Source organism: Peromyscus leucopus, chromosome 22 (assembly GCF_004664715.2).
Source record: "Peromyscus leucopus breed LL Stock chromosome 22, UCI_PerLeu_2.1, whole genome shotgun sequence".
NCBI classification, from domain to species: Eukaryota; Metazoa; Chordata; class Mammalia; order Rodentia; family Cricetidae; genus Peromyscus; species Peromyscus leucopus.
The window spans coordinates 39,787,158-39,801,667 of NC_051081.1; positions in this window are offsets into that span (position 1 = coordinate 39,787,158).

Genomic DNA, 14,510 nt, shown 5'->3' on the forward strand with positions numbered 1-14,510 from the left:
CAAGGACTTGAAAGCTTTGATATTCAATTATCAAGAGCCAAGAGAATGACCCAAATAAGAACAAGAAGAACCAGCAGGACACCTTAGAAGAAGAAGAAAAGCCAACTATGCCTTTCCATTAGGAAAATGTCCTTCAACTGGGCACTGAGCTTGAAATGAAAATGAAAAGTCACTTAGTCCTTTTCCAACTGAGGAACGTGGAGGAGGTGTGCTTCACCTCCCTCCCCTACTCTGAGCTCACAGATACCCGGAACGGGGTCCAGAGTTCACAACTCATTTTTCAGCTCTGAAAGAACACTCCCCACCACCACCGCTGTCTGGGGACAGGTCAGTGGGTGGATCCTTTTGTGCAGAACGCAGGATTGGCATTCATTAGAGCCTTTCCTCCAACTATTTTGCTCTCATTATGCACAACAAGGGCTTAGGTAAGTAGGGATTAAAGCAAGAATTATTCTAAAGCAGGAAGCTTTATCCTCAAGACATGGAAACAGAGAGAAACCAGTTACAAATGTAGGATTAGATTATAAACTTGTTCACTGAACAGTTACATGGCAATTTGCTGCAGTAATTATTACCATTAATTTGAGAGCCAATAATTATTACAAAACTTCTACCATTTCATCTCTCATTTATTCTGAAATCCTGGCGTGCATTTATTTATTTATTTTTCAGATACCTGGTTTGCTTGACTGATCTAAAAACCTCTGTCCTAATGACTTTTATAATCATGGGCATTTTGGATGTGAATCAAAAACTTCTAGGATTACTTTCTTACATTGGGAAGGCATTGTGCTAAGATTGAAGAGGTAATTCTTCTTGGTCACCCTTCTCCATGCCGAGCTGTTCAGCTCAGAGGTTAATAGAACAGAAGGCAGTGACTGCCATCTTGGATCTCATTCCATTTCAATTTTCTGGTCACAAACACAATGCTGTTTCTAGCCAAGGGGGGTGAAGAGGAGCATGGAAGTCTTCCCCTTGATGCCTTTCCCTCTGGCCTTTCAGTCTTTAGAAAGCAGGAGTCAGTGCGGATGTAATTGAACCGCTGTGCTTGGCTTCTCTGCTGAAAGAGAGAGATATATAGTCCCTCCGGTGACTGGTTGCAATGGATTACAAACTCAGCTGGGTTTAACTTTATAAATTAAAAATTCTGGTTGGGATGTGGGTCCAATGGTGACAGAAATTTTACATTTATAAGTTTTGGTTTCCTTTCCTGGCCACCATTAAGTCACACTGACTGACCATAATAATGGCTAGTTAGAGGAATTCACAAATTACACAAGTATATCTTGGCAGACCATCTAAATGAATCTACATTAGAGACAGCATGCTATCAATATCCATGGCCCATAGTCAATCTTAGATTTATACAGAAGCGAACAGTTGTCCACACTAAGACTTGTCCACAAAAAAGTCAAGATGGGTCCCTTTAAGCCAAATACTCTAGACATATTGATGGTGGGTACAATGGCTAATCTTGACTTTTCATTCTGATAGTGTTGAGAAGTATCTAAGAAATTAGTTAAACATTTTCTTCTGGGTATATCTATGGGGGTGTGTTCAGAGAGAACTAACTAAAAGAGGGAAGACAGCATCATGAAGCTAGATGGGATCATCTCACAGACTTGGAGCCCAGATGAAATTGCAAAGGAAAATCAAGGAAACCAGTATGGCATTCTCTATCTCTGCATTTTAGATACAAGAGATGAACACATCTACTCTGGGATATTCTTCCTTTCATCATAAACATAACCCCTGTAACATCTGAAACAAAGCAAACCTTTCCTCCCTTAATTTATTTATGCTAGGTATTTAAGCACAGTAATGGAATGTGTTTCTGGTATGTGTGTGTGTGCGTGTGCGTGTGTGCGTGTGTGTGTGTGTGTGTGTGTGTGTGTGTGTGTGTGTGTGTATGGATGGATGGATGGATGGATGGATGAATGGATGGATGGATGGATGGATGGATGGATGGATGGATGGATGGATCAGTTACATTTCTTATTGCTGTTTCCAAACATCAATGAGACACAATTTAAGAGAAGAAGCACTCACCTTCATTTTAAGGTTTAAAACTGGATTTAGTCCATCATGGTCAGAAAGGCATGGCAGTCAGAGCTTGAGGCAGCTAGTCTAGTTGAGACCATAGTCAGGACCAAGGAGTAGGCAGGAAGTAGGGTTGGGCTATCAAACATCAAGGCCCACGTACAATGAATTGCTTCCCCCAGCAAAACTCCACCTCCTAAAGATTCTACAACCTTCCAAAAACAGTGCTACAATTTAATAACCAAACATTTAAACATCAAAGCATAATAGTAACTAAAGCAGCAGAAGAGCTGAAATCAAAGACTATAGAATTTGCAGATTTTAAACTATAGAACACCATTAAGAAAACTCTAGTGCGGGTAGGAGGAGCTAGAGAGATGGCCCAGTGGTAAAGAGCATTTACTGCTCTTCCAGGGGAGGGACTTGGTTCGATTTTTATTACCAGCACCCACACTGTGGTTCTAAACCCCCTGTTGCTACAGCTCCAGAGGATTGGGTGCACTGGCATGTTGACACTCACATGTAGACACATACATTGCACATAATTGAAAAAAAAATAATGTATCTAGTAAAATTGTTTGCACATAAATATGAGGGTACTAAGGCTCAGAGAGTTATGTGATTGCTCCATTGTTCAGCTAGTTTAGGAAGGATAAAGGCCATATTTAAAAGCTCTTAGGCTTTTCATGTCTGGAGCTTTTTTCCCTCCACTACACAACAGTGTCTCAGTGCACTTGGGGAAGCTCAGAGCCTATTAATCAGTTTTGTTCCATAACAGAAAGATGAACTGGACAGGGATTCACAAAGCATCGTTAAGATAGAATGCTATAGTGATAAATAGCAGCCAGATAAACACCCTCAGGTCTCTTCATGTAGTTGGTCTTGGATTCTGGGATTCCCCAGGCAGAGCTAATGATGAAACCAGCTAAATATAGATGAGCTTTAGGACACTAGGGAAAATCCCTCAACAGACACGATGAAAGAGGAGCTATTCGTGTGTCAGGAAGATCAAGAGGCGAGGAACAGGTGTATCGATCTAGATGGGAGTTGTTCTTAGCTTGGACCTTGTAAGAAACATTAGGCCTTTAATTCATTATTATCCTTCTCAAGTGAAGACTGAAGGACTAACACTGGGGATACTGCAAGTCAAAACCTTAACCTGATGTATTTTCCCCATAGCAAGTTCACAGCAATGGAGTCGAACCACTCATTGAATCTCCTAGTGCCTGCCACACCTCATGCTTGGTGAGATATGTACAGATGAGATGGATAATATTCCATGCCAAGGCAGCAGAGAACTTGAGAAGTGTTGTATTCTGATAGAAGAACCATGCAGTCAAAATAATCATCTCAGAGGAACTCAATGAATAAGAACCATGCTGAAATCTCATTTGTGACTACAATGAAACTTTCCAGAAGCGGGAATGGGATGACCTCTGACCTTTGCAGGGGAAGAGCCTGGGCTTAGTGAAGAGGAAGTACAGCTAGGGAGATTGGACAGTTGTTATAGTAGCTCAAGTCATCTGGGTTTGTGTTCCAGTAACCCGCCACGGGGCAACATGTCTACAGCTATGATAAAGCAAAGAGAACATGACATGGGTTCTAAGGTCCTCCTGCATGGAGGAATAAAGATGAGAGAAGACTGTGATGTTTGGAATCTGCATAACTGCCAGTAACAAGTGGATATCAAATGCACTAGCAGCATTGCTTGTGGATTTTGTCCACATTTAAAATGGGCATGTTGCATACAAAGGATGCCAGCTCAGTTGTATAAACCCTTGCTTCTTTTAACTGTTACGATGCTTTCACTTGGGCCCGGTTTTGGCCAGTCCCACCCACATCCTCTAGGTGGACTCCCCTCTGCTTCATATGATAATTTCCTGGGAGTTAGGGTCCTTTATGGGTGGGGTTGTTGAAGATGATAAACGAACACTAATTCTGCCTTTTAAACCTGAGCAAATGATTCTTGCTTGGGGCTTTAGTTCCTCCGTCTGAGATCACCTGAGGACATGGCAGAGGGAGTAAGATCCCTTCCAGGAACGCTGTAAAGAAATATTGATTTAAAGGGAGCATCTAACTTTATGATTATGGAATGTAGGAAGGAGCTCAACCTCAGAGCTATTGAGAAGTGGGAGGGAAAAGAGGAGATGAAGTAAACATGAGATGTGTCCTGAGCTCTTCATGTCCTCAGGCTCAGTCAAGCAAGGAAAACAAAGGAGTAGAGAGGCTGAGTGCTTCCTCTCACACCTTGGCCTCTGAAGAGACAGTAGGAGTAGCATCATTATCCCGCTGTACTTCAGTGAAGATGAGTCTTCAGAAGACAAAGAATAACTGGTCGTGGAAGCCCAGTCTCTCTCCTGCCCTGGGAGTTCTGTGCTTCCAAATGCAGCTTGCTGATGAATGCTTGCTGTCTGGAGGTCCTGGACACACAATTACTGACCTGGCTTTGTAGGAAACCTGGCTGCCTGGCTGGGTCCAAAATGGCTAGAAAAATAGATAATTCAGAATTGGTTTTCTCTAGTGAAATCCCTCCGGCAATATCCACATCCCAGAGTCACAATGCAGGCTCAAAGATACAGATGTGGCTTTTGCTCCTTAGTGCTGGCACCCTTCAGAGATACAAAATAGTCTTCACTTAGTGCAAGCCTCCAGAGGCTGAATGTGCTCCCATGCAAATGATGGGGGACTGGACCTTGGAAAGCTTAATGTGTCATACCTCTGCTGCTGATCTGCCTGGAAATGTGATGCCAGTCTTTGTTAGTAAATTCAGCAACAGTGATGCATGCCTTCACAAACACACATAAATCAAAAGACCAACTCAGAATTGTTCTTCGTGATGAGGGGGTTATGGTTACCAGCCTATCACCTGTCTACACGTGTGCCTTTGCCAATGTCCCTTCCTTACGTCTCTGCTCCATTCTTCACAGCTGCTGGCCCTGCCACTCCCCGCTAGAAGCCATCTGCTCACGATGTCCTTACTTTGATCATATAAAATGATTTGCTACCTTGTCCTTCCCGGAATCATTTCCTCTTTTGAACAGAAAAAGCTGATAGCTGGCATTTAGCCATGATTGTGGAAGTATAGTGTAGATATCACAAACTTCAGCTAATGCAATAAATAAAAAACGTTCTTCTACTCCCACCACAGCTTGTATATGAAAAACACATGCAACAGGAAATTACATGCCACTGACATGAGATACATATTTATTGAACAGGTTTTCACCTACTAAGAATTTTTTTTCCTTTCTTTTCTCTCTACTGCACAAGAGCTTTGCTTTTGAAAAATATTAAACAACTGTGACCGAAGACATTCATACAAATAATACAAAAATATCAGGACTGAACAGTAAACTCCAGAGTGGGTGAGAACTATGTGCCAATTGATGTTCATCACATTTAACAACTGTAATTCTTTTAGTGGTGGATGGAGATTTTTAAAAAAAATCCAGGTTTCTGCTTCAGAATAGAGTGGTAAGGCTTTAGAAGGAGGCTGCACACATAGACACACACACACAGACACACACACACACACACACACACATACATACACACATTTTAGTAGAAACCCAAACAGTGTGCCCTCTACCAACCCACTTGGCTTCTTGTTCTTCTCCAGTGTATTTCTTTTTTGCTCCCACCCAGAAGAGACTTCAAGAAACAACTGCTGATATCACAAGAAAATCATGACTCTGAATTTTTTCTTTATTATTATTTTTTTTTTCAGAAAAAGAATAGCTTTGAGGGGAATTTTTGAGTCATTTTCTTTTACCATAGTCTTAGTATCTCGCATAGTTAGCTGTGAACATCGGTGGATAGGAAAGTTCCTTCAGTGAGATTGGCAGCTTGAAGCAAGTCTTGGGGGTGGCAGAGGATGTCTGGATCAAAACAGAACACAAGCTTCCAGATGCTCAAGCGAGTGAAAGGGAAAGTCATATGATCATGGGATTTTGGTTCTATATGCTCCCACCTTCTAATTTATGGATGTAGGCTTATAAGTATATATTCACACAGTCAGCTACACAAGCAAAATTGTATTCATTAAGTGATAAGGAATATGAAGTGGCTCTTGGGTTCAACAAAAATATTAAGAACTATAAAAGCACATAGTCAGGAATAACACGAAATAGGGGAGAAAAGAATTAGGGTTCTTGACAAATCAGCACTTTTACTACTGTGAGGATAATTTCTTAGCTCTAGTGAGACATCTCCACTGCTTCTTCTGGCTCCTTCTAAGCAAGAGTACAAAGGATAGCTAAGCCCTAACCACGTGTATCTGTATTACCTGATAGGCAGATGTTGTCAGGCATCTGTGCAAAGGCATAGACATTGGCCCTCAAAAGAATTCCATTTTAGGGAATGTCTTTATCCAGACAGCAGGAGGAAAGGCAACCAATAGTCTTTAAATAGTCTTTAAATTTATAACAATTATACTAATTAACTAATTTTATTAAGTTACAAGCCAGTGTGTGTGTGTGTGTGTGTGTGTGTGTGTGTGTGTGTGTGTGTCAGAAGAGTTGGTTCTCTCCTTCCACCAAGTGGGTCTTGGGGACTGAACCAGCACCATCCATCTTGATGGTAAGTGCCCTTTCCAGCAGAGTCATATTGCCAATCCCAATATTGTTTTACCATTGTGGTCTAACTTAACAGAAAACTCTTCAGTCATATATCTCTATCTCTGGATTCTATAGAAATTGCCTCAGATATACATCCTGGCTAGTCAATACTAGTTGTGTCTATCCTCTTGCCAGTGATGGGCTTGGCAAGGACATAAGTCATTACTCCAATTAATCCAATTTTAAGGAAATCCTTGGAGGTCTTCCAAGAAGAAAAGTACATATATTCCCCATCCTATGATGCTACTAGGACCAGATATAATGCTTGAAATTCTTTCAGTCACTATGTTACCCAAGATTAAGGACAGCACTGGGAAAATAATCAATACAGGCTCAGAGAAATCCAAAAACCCACTACACACAGGGCTTCTTTACTTCTAAGTTTACTTGTAGTTACTCTTGCTGTGAAAGCTAATGAAAGTTGAGATTCTGCTGCTTGCTTTCTATTGTTTCCTGATATGGCTACTTAAGAAAAAAAAGTGTGTGTGTGTGTGTGTGTGTGTGTGTGTGTGTACATATATGTACGTTTGTTTTTCTTTAAAATATATATGGGACCTTTGATGATGTGATAAAGAAATCAGTACAGAATCAACACATTTCATTTTTATTACACAGGACAATTAAATACATAGAACACCATCAGGCATCACTTTTTTTTTTTTTTTTTTTTTTTTTTTTTTGGTTTTTCGAGACAGGGTTTCTCTATGTAGCTTTGCGCCTTTCTTGGAACTCACTTGGTAGTCCAGGCTGGCCTTGAACTCACAGAGATCCCCCTGGCTCTGCCTCCCGAGTGCTGGGATTAAAGGCATGCGCCACCACCGCCTGGTTCCATCAGGCATCTCTTATTCTAGATATTTTCCCTACCTGACAAATTAATGTTTGACTAGATAGTTTCTCTGACCTACTGGGTAGCCATAGTGAAGCAATTATCTATAAAACTCATATATATATATATATATATATATATATATATATATATATATATATATGCTTTGTTTTCAGGACAAAGAAAGAAGCCCATTCTTATAGAAACAGCATTTTAATCAAATTAACTTAATTTGAAGAGTCAATCAGCTTGCTTCACCTCCACGTGAGTGAGTTCCCCTTTGAAACAAACAGCCCATGCAATGGTCTAAAGACTGTGTGTGCAATAATGTGCCAGAGAAAGCAAGGGTATGCTTCAGGATTATAAAATTTTATTAGTTATGATTGTTATGTAACCAACATGCACAATCCCCACTCCTAAGTAACAGGGGCTGAGAAAGCCCCTCCCCCTTACAGGAAAAAGCAATTGAAATCAGTTGCTGGCTTGATCTGACAAGAGTCCATTGAGAAAGGGTTAAGGCAACATTGTTATCCATATTACCTGATGAGCATGCATCGTGTTTGCTTCATTAGACACCAGAATCTTTTAATCTATAAACAATTCCACCATGTAGGTTGCCTTAAGAACATTTGCCTAGGAAGGAAATTGATATTTCAAGAGGTTCTAGGTTCATTCAACTAGAAAAACAGAGCATTGGAATGTGACTGTGAGTTTCCTGACTTAAAATACCTCTGTGTACATGCAGCTTCTGTAGATAATTTAAAAGGGGCTGTTTAGTCTTCTCTTTTTTGTTTTCTTCTTTTACTATGTTTCCCTTTTCTGTTCTCCTGTTCCCTTTCTTTGTTTTCTGCTACCCATAAGGTAGCAACTAAGAAAGATATGTTTGACTCAGAACAGATCTTAAATTTGACTGTCTCTAAAATATGCTTTACTATATACATAAATACCTCAAAGTAGAAACTGACAAGCATTGAATTAGAGAATAATAGAAAAGGAGTGATAGTAAAAAAAAAAGAAAGAAAGAAAATGATGCTATAGCAGCAACGGCTTAGATTAGAGAAGACCAAGATAATGGTTTGCTAGAAAGATAAGAAAACAGAAAAAAATGTATAGTACATTTAATGGAGCATAGGTAAGATCTCAACTTTTTAGAGATGATGGTATCTTGGGATTATCTCAATCAACTATAGTGATGTTTATGAGATGATCTTAGATGTGTTTCCAGGTCTTCAAAATATTCCAGGTTGTATTCATACAGTTTGTTTAACGAGAAGCACATTTCATCATGCCATATAAAGTGTCATGTCCATCACCGTGGCAAATGTTCCTCAGCTGATCCTCTTCACCTGCTCTTGACCATAACCTGCCACTTCACTGAAGTAATATGCTTCCAAGATCTCACCCATCTCCATTTCCATAGAGGAATGCAGTACACTGATGCTTTGCCCTTTGAGGAGAGTACACAGCAAGTGAGTGTGAGCAGTGTGAGAGAAAGCAATACTTGTTTAGTTTTTAGGGAGCTAGGGAGGATAATAATGTGTCTCTGCTAACTCTCAGGGGACAACAGAGTAATTTATTACACTCCATAACTGAGATTGGAAGATGAGGAAAAGCTTGAATATTTCAATCAAGACGACCTTCCTCTACCCCTGAACACTAACACATTTGTCTTCATTCTCCTCAGATAGCTGTGACTAGCACTATTATATGAATGCAAGTGTAGTAGATCTTAAGTAGGAGGGGATAAATTACATTTAATGCAGCTATACATCACGTGTTTTCATGAAACTCTTGTAACAACTGTTTGTTCATTTAAATCAGTGTTTGAAAAATACCCTCAGGCTGCTTGTCTTAGTTCCTGCCTCATAGATACAGTTGAGTCACGGGATTTATAACTTCAGTTTCTCTACAAGTGACTATGTCCATATTTACTCAGGACAATCACAAATTGTCACAAATCTCACACACTGAACAACTGTGAAAATTCTAGAAATCTTTACTTAAAGCAGAATAATGGGTTATAAATATTCAAATCCATAAATCTAAGAAGTGAATAATGTACAAAATAAGAGAGGTACCAAAGACTTCCAATTTGATTTCATTTAAAAGATACTGAGATATTCTACTCAAATGGAGATAAAGAGGGCTAGAACATAGTTCCTCGCAGAAGCTGTAGCCTGATGTGGAATGTAAGGCTGTAGCTGAATGGCTGATTCAATTTCTAGCAAGATTAGTATTATAAAATAAGTATAGACACATAATTGAGTGAGAAATGAGTCTTTTGTGGCTGGGAAAATCTAAATTTCAAAGACAGCTGACATTTCAGTTTACTGTGCATTCATCAGAATTCTCTAAAGAAACAAGAGCCAGAGAATAAGTAGATTTTAGGAATGGAGTCACTAGATTGGTTTACATGATAAGGGCTGGGTCACTAAAAATGGCTCTTGATACACTGAAAAGGCTGAGAACCTGGTACTTCCTCAGTCAGCCTGCCTGGATACCTCAGCGGTCCCAGTCTGAAGCTGAAAGCTTAGAGGATTTCTGAAGAGGCGCTGGTCTTTGGTCTACACTGATTTCCAGAGTCACTGAAGAACCAGGGCAGCAGTAACAGTATAAATGCACTCATAATCAAAGACGGAATGCAAGCAGGCGAAATAGCTAAGCTTTCCCCAATGACTTCTTCTATCCAGACCCAGGTGCTGCCCACTCTCAGGGAAGGTCTAACCCTCTCAGTTAATCCTTCCAGAAAGTGTCTGAAGATACCGATTCAGAAGCAGATCTCTTAGTTGATCCCATACCCAATCAAGCTGACAGTATTAACTACGACACAGCATGGCAAATGAATAGAAAGAACTGTTCCAATTATAATGACGAAGAGAAAAGAATATGGGTAAAGGGGGGCTATGAATGAACTCTCCCACATTGACCATGTAATATGCACACATATATGCAGAGACAACATATTCACAGCAGTGGCAGGAGCAAGGACTGGCATCAGGTAAGAATGCATTCACATCGTGGCTCCTTTACTATCTAGCATCATGACTGAATAAAGCTCACTTAAGTTCTTAAGATCCACTTTTCCCATGTAAAAGGAGAATAATAAGGCAACCTTAATTGGCTTCTTTAACTGAGATGATATAAGTAAATGCTTAGAAGAGTCTAGCTTTCACCATTACATCTGCTGTAGCCTCACACATGTTTCTACACTTGACAAACTCCGTTCTACTCAGGTTAGCTCTAATCCCATGTTAGCTCATGTTCTTTCACTAATTTATTCCATAAATAGTTCTCACCATCTTCTACATGGATTGTTTTATTCTTCCAGCATCTACCGACTTCTTTTCAAGGCAGCAGTTATCTCAAGAACAGAGACGTATTTGCTTTCCTGCTACTGCTCTGCTCCTCCCAAGTTCTGAGGCTCTGTGGGAGCAGGGCAGGGCTTATTGGTGACCTACAGGAAAAGCAGATGCTTGTGACTATCATATGTAAACAAGAAAATCAAGAGAAGACTCCCACAGGAGATGAGTGGGTACTCTCTGTCCCTTCCAGCAGAGCAAGGCTGGAAGACTCCTGACTTAACCAGCTCAGAGCTAATGTAGACAACAGACTCTAACTGTGGCATTTAATTTCCCATTTTTATCTGTCACTTGAAAACACCAACAAAATCCAGCTCCAGTTCCAGGAAGAACACACCTTGGCACCGTGTGAGAGTGTCATTGGGAGCTCCAAGCCCAGGCAGGCTTTTTGGAACAGAAGGAGTATAAATAAAAGAAACCAAGTACATTAGCGGCTCACTCTGCTCCATATGTTAACATAATTGCAGCTTCCCTTCTCTCCCACATGGCCTTCAGAAGCTAGAAATGCAAGATCTCAATGCTCTGTTTTTATTTTTGTTTGTTTTCCAATATATGCTACAGAGAACAACGAGCACAGGGCTGTTTTTTTTTCAGTTGCAGAAGAAAGGAATCAGTTGAAGGAGCAATGAGTCAGTGAAAGTGTCTGATAAACAAAAGCCAGTGCTAAAAGGTCTCTTGAGGAGCTTTTGCCCTGTAGGAAAAAAAAAAAAAAAAAAAAAACAACAACAGGACTTCTTCACCAGGGTCATCTCCTAGGGTCTGAGCCTTGAAAAAATCATACACGCAGAGCATCATAAGTATAATTTTACTTTTGATTTTGGCTTTGTGTTTAGTTTGTTACCCTTGCCCCCCTACCAAATAACTGAATAAATCTGCATTCATTGCCTCTCTGAAACAAGAAGGAAAAGATAGCCTTGTACACTGAAATTTTATACAATCAGGAGAAACAAAGTCATTGCATGCTATTGAGTTAGAGATCACTTAACAGGAAGCACATGCATCTCACCTTTACTATTTGTCATTATGGTTAACCTTCCAGTCTTTTGCAAGGACCCTCCCTGAAGCTAATGAATGCCTTCTACAAACAAGCAACCTAGAACTAATAAATGGCTGCTAATATGTTGACTAGAGATATCCCCCCATTGTTTTTCTTCCCTGTTTTAATACCTATTTGAATGACATGGAAATGCATTTGTAAAACTTCAACCCCATCTTTTGCTCTACTTTTACACATCTAAATTCATCCAGTATTTGTAAATACTGTCTTTAAAACTCCAGATGTTGTCAGGAAATGATGATCAACTACATTGTAAATTGAAGTCCTCAGAATGCTCACCTCTATCAAACTTTTAAAAATGCACCTTGCAGACCTAAGTCTCAGATGGCTGGAGAAAAGAGTATTATGATGTCTTAGTTATTTGGAAGATTTTTCAACCTCCTATGATACTGGATTCTAGGATTTTAGCCAGGTATAGGGGGAGGGAAGAGGGAGAGAAAGGAGAAAGGGAAACAGGCAATGGCAAGAGAACATAAAGGAATATAGGAGACAGCAGAAAGCCAACTTCACAGTCCACCAGATGCAAGATATTTGGTAGTAGAATAAAAAATATCTATGCAGCCACAGCAATGGTCTGTTAGCATAGCTCTACTAGAAAATGCTATTGTTATTAGTTTGAAAAATGTATCTGAAAGTACTTCCTAGCTTGGTGAGCTTATTTCCCAGACTTAGGTGACTTCTATGTTCATTGTTGTCTTTGGTTCATCACGACTGTTCAGGCAGTATGCCTAGTTTGAAAGCATTTACACTGGAGACACTTCCAAAGATCTCTAGGTTACACTCCTTCCTCACGATTTTACTCAGCGGGATCAGGTTACGATAGGAGAAATGCTATCCTCCAGGGCAGACGTGGTTCTGAGCTAAAACCTGTTTTCCCAGCCATAAATCATAGGGCTCAATTGCACATTTTGTACTTTCTGCTTTCTGCTTTCCCTCGCCCCCACTGACTTGCGATTCCTGTCTCTGACTGTTCCCGGAAGGATGCTGTGTAGCATGTCCTCACTAACTAAAGGTTTGGATTGTTGCTGGACTTCTATCATGCTGGTTGCTCTCACTCAACTCTTCAGATTATCTTTGAGACTGTGGGTTAATCCTTCCTTCTTGGTAGATGCTTTTATTTCACAAGCACCCGGATACTGGAGGATTCAGCTCTCAGTGGTTATTTTTAGTACTCAATTGATTCAAGCATCTTCCAAATTCTCAGGGAAAAAAAATCACTTCAACCCAGAGATCCTATCAATCACAGCATGGTTTGCATGCTTATTTAGCTGGTTAGTAATTAAAGGCAGCTAAAAATACCAGGCATGCATGAATGGTGTGATTTTTATATCTTTGCTCCTTCCCAGAGAAGATGCAAGACCCATCAATCAAACAGTTGGTAGCTGAAGTCATTATCACTGAAATTAAGGCAATTATACACAAATGAATATTAATGAAGTACCTAGTCAAAATTAGGGTCAGTTCTTAACACTTGAAAAGAAATTGTAGAAAATCTGGGTTCAATGTTAATCCATTGAACGATAACTTAAGAACATATCTTCCAGATATGACTACACTTTGGTTATGGAGACTCCATTATGATGAGGTTACTTTTTTGTTTTGGATAGAGGTGGTTTTATATCTGTATTACAGCTTTTATTTGAATATTGCAAAATGGCCTATAAACCTACATTTAATGTAATGACACAATGTCCTGGTGAGAAATAAGCAAATGGGTCACAGACACTGCTATTTTATAACTTTGGGAATGATATTCATTGCACTGCACAATGCCTTTGTTTATAAACTAAGGAGAAAAGGAAGGCTGATCGCCAAAGCTGTTTTATTTCTTGCTCTCTATTATTACTGGATCTTAATGTGGAACAAGAGAAAATCATTTTAAGTACTCTGAAAGAGTAAAGGATTTTAGTAGAACATGGTTTACCAGGGGATTCTTTGAGAAATCTATGAATAGATAGAGAAAGAAAAAAAAAACATGAAAATACCAACAGTCTGAATTTTCTACCTGTGTGCAGACAATTAAAATGTGGCAGAAAGAACTCCTCCAACAGTCTCCAAGCACGGATACTGAATTCCAGGACTCCCGGGACTGTGCCCAGGAGGAGCTGTGTGAATGGCTCTCCTGGGGCAATGGGATGCACAACCTGCTTAGACGAAGATGTTAGCTTTGCACAGAGAAACGAGATTGGATTGATTGCCCACTTCATGCAACACTTTCGTGCACAGGAAATGAGCAAAGGAAAAGGAAAAAGCAAGCAAACAAGAAAAGAGGGGAGGCACACTCTTCTATGACAGCTGGAAATGTAAAGCCGATTTGGACCCCACAGGCCTTTAGGTCAGCCAGGCCACAGCCAGCAAGCAAATCAACAAATCGAGGCTTTTCAGTAGTCTTTTTTTTAAAAAAAAAATCCTAGAAGGAGCTCTTGTTTGGAAGCCAGGAAAGAGTAAAAATTAGGGCAGCAGATGCCGCCTCTTCTACAAAAGTCTGAAAATGATGATCCAAAGGACAAAGAGGGCCGGTGGAAATGAGGGGAGGTGGAGAAAGCTCCGAAATACGCTGTGTGGGAGGAAGCCGTTGTTCCTGCTGAATCCCACCAGCTCATTTTGCAACT